Raw genomic sequence first — 2,253 nt, forward strand, 5'->3', positions numbered from 1 at the left:
TTCTGCTATAGCATTTAAATGCACCCGGTTTAGGGCCACATTGCTTAGGATCAAATTTCCCCCGTCTGCTGCTTCAGAGCTGTGGGTTCTCGGAAAAGATACCTAACCTCTCTGTGCTCGGTTTCCTCGTCCGTCAAATGGAATTGCTTTGAGGATCACACGAATTAAACCCTATCAGATTCTAGAAGGTTGCCGACATCCAGGAGCATTAGAGGCAGCTGGCCCTGGCCGATGTTCGGGTACTTTTTTTCTGGTGTGAGTTTCGTTGCTGGCGAACATCACCCTTCCCCCATCCCCTCAGTTAACCGTTGACGCTGTCCCCAAAAAAGATGTCTGGTCATTTTCCCAGGCGGAACTGTCCTTCTCTGCTCCCCCCGAAGTCCCGTGGGGATGGGAGCTGAAGTGACACGTGCCCCCTCCGGACGGAAACTTCTACAGCCAGGGTACCACTGGTCACATTGCCTCTTTCCTTCAGCTGCAGTGACCGGCAAGTCGGAGGGGGCGGTGGCTCCACCGACCGGTGGAGGACGCAAGACATCCTCAGCCAAACCCCGACAGAGGGGTGAACGCAAGCAGGAGGTGCATCTTGGGCCACTTTTGAGCCACGGAGATCTGGGGGATGTTTGTTACCGCGTGTAACCTTCCCTAACCGATACACCCCTCGGTTTCTGACATCTCCTTGTCTCCACCACAGGCACAACCAGAGATCTCGCGTGACCTGGTCCAATGTGACGTAGTGTAACTGTTGGTACGTCTACGTCTAGGACAACAGGAGTCATTTTTGTGCCTGTGACCTTGGCAACATCAGACACCGGGTGGAGGGCTTGGAAAAAAGCACTGTCCGTGCCACGATCTCCCCTGACGTCTGTACATCTCTCCATCCTTTCTCATAGCTGGCTCTTCCCGGACCGGCGACATTTTAAAGCTCTGCCTCTCAATCTTGCTAATGACTCATTTTTTATCCCTATTCTAGTAACGATCCTGCACTCAGAGAAATTGCCTACCGTTCCCTCCCACAGCTTCCCCCCCCCTCCACGGCCACCGGCAGGAAAAGAGCTTCATCTGGCATCACTGTGTGGCCCAGCCCCCGTCCCTGCTGGACTCAGTTTACCTTGTGGTGGTTCAGATGTGGTTTCTTGAGGGCTATTCTGGCCCTGCCGTTCAGTGTGGCTGCGGTGTTACTGTCCTTTGCTTTGGTTGAGCTGGGAGCCTGATGTCACGGAAATTATGGTCTTTAAACAAGACTCTCTGCTCTATTCTGTGTAAAACAGTCACCCGTGCAGATTTCACCTTCCTTATTACATCGGTTAAGATTCTCTGGGTTGGGGCGCCTGGGTGGCTCAGTGGGTTGAGCATCTGACTTCCGCTCAGGTCATGATCTCGCGGTTTGTGGGTTCGAGCCCCGCGTCGGGCTCTGTGCTGATGGCTCGGAGCCTGGAGCCCGCTTCGGATTCTGTGTCTCCCTCTCTCTCTCTCGGCCCCTCCCCCGCTCACACTCTGTCTCTGTCTCTCTCAAAAATAAATAAAACATTAAAAAAAGAAGAAGAACAGAAACACAGCCTCTGCATGGAGCATGGCATGACTATGTGCTCCCTGACTTAGAACTTAATGGCCTCCCGAGCTCAGCTGCAGGGGATTCTGGGAACTGTAGTTTCTAGGCTTCCGGCCCCCAGCAGCGAGGCAAGTAAGAGGGAGAGGGGTCCCAGCCCGTCCACCTCCACACAAGACCCCAGACCACTGGATGGGACCAGCTGAGACCTTCCCGCCCAGCTCAGCTGCCCTTTTATAAATTTTTTTTTCAACTTTTTTATTTATTTTTGGGACAGAGAGAGAGACAGAGCATGAACGGGGGAGGGGCAGAGAGAGAGGGAGACACAGAATTGGAAACAGGCTCCAGGCTCCGAGCCATCAGCCCAGAGCCTGACGCGGGGCTCGAACTCACGGACCGCGAGATCGTGACCTGAGTGAAGTCGGACGCTTAACCGACTGCGCCACCCAGGCGCCCCAGCTCAGCTGCCCTCTGACTGCAGCCGCACGAATGAGCCCAGGCAAGAGTCCCCCGGCCAAGCCACGGAATCACGACAAATAAGAAATTGTTGTCGTTTAAGCCTCTGCACTTTGGGGGTGGTTTGTTACACAGCAACAGGTAACTGATACATTACTGGCTTGCCGAGAGAATGCCCTGGAATGGACTAACTAATCGGTCCTTTGAAGCAAGCAGACGATGGCTTCGTCGAGGAAGAAGATGCTTGG

At 54.0% G+C, this 2,253-nt stretch overlaps 1 long non-coding RNA gene across 1 annotated transcript; it reads left to right on the forward strand.

The window, feature by feature from the left end:
- Positions 1–530: 530 nt before the first annotated feature.
- On the forward strand, positions 531–1,047 carry LOC125152505 (uncharacterized). The gene is made up of 3 exons (XR_007147224.1): positions 531–579; positions 695–748; positions 974–1,047. It is a non-coding gene; the product is annotated as an uncharacterized LOC125152505 (long non-coding RNA).
- The last annotated feature ends 1,206 nt before the right edge of the window (positions 1,048–2,253 follow it).

Source organism: Prionailurus viverrinus, chromosome A2, assembly GCF_022837055.1.
Source record: "Prionailurus viverrinus isolate Anna chromosome A2, UM_Priviv_1.0, whole genome shotgun sequence".
Lineage (NCBI taxonomy): Eukaryota > Metazoa > Chordata > Mammalia > Carnivora > Felidae > Prionailurus > Prionailurus viverrinus.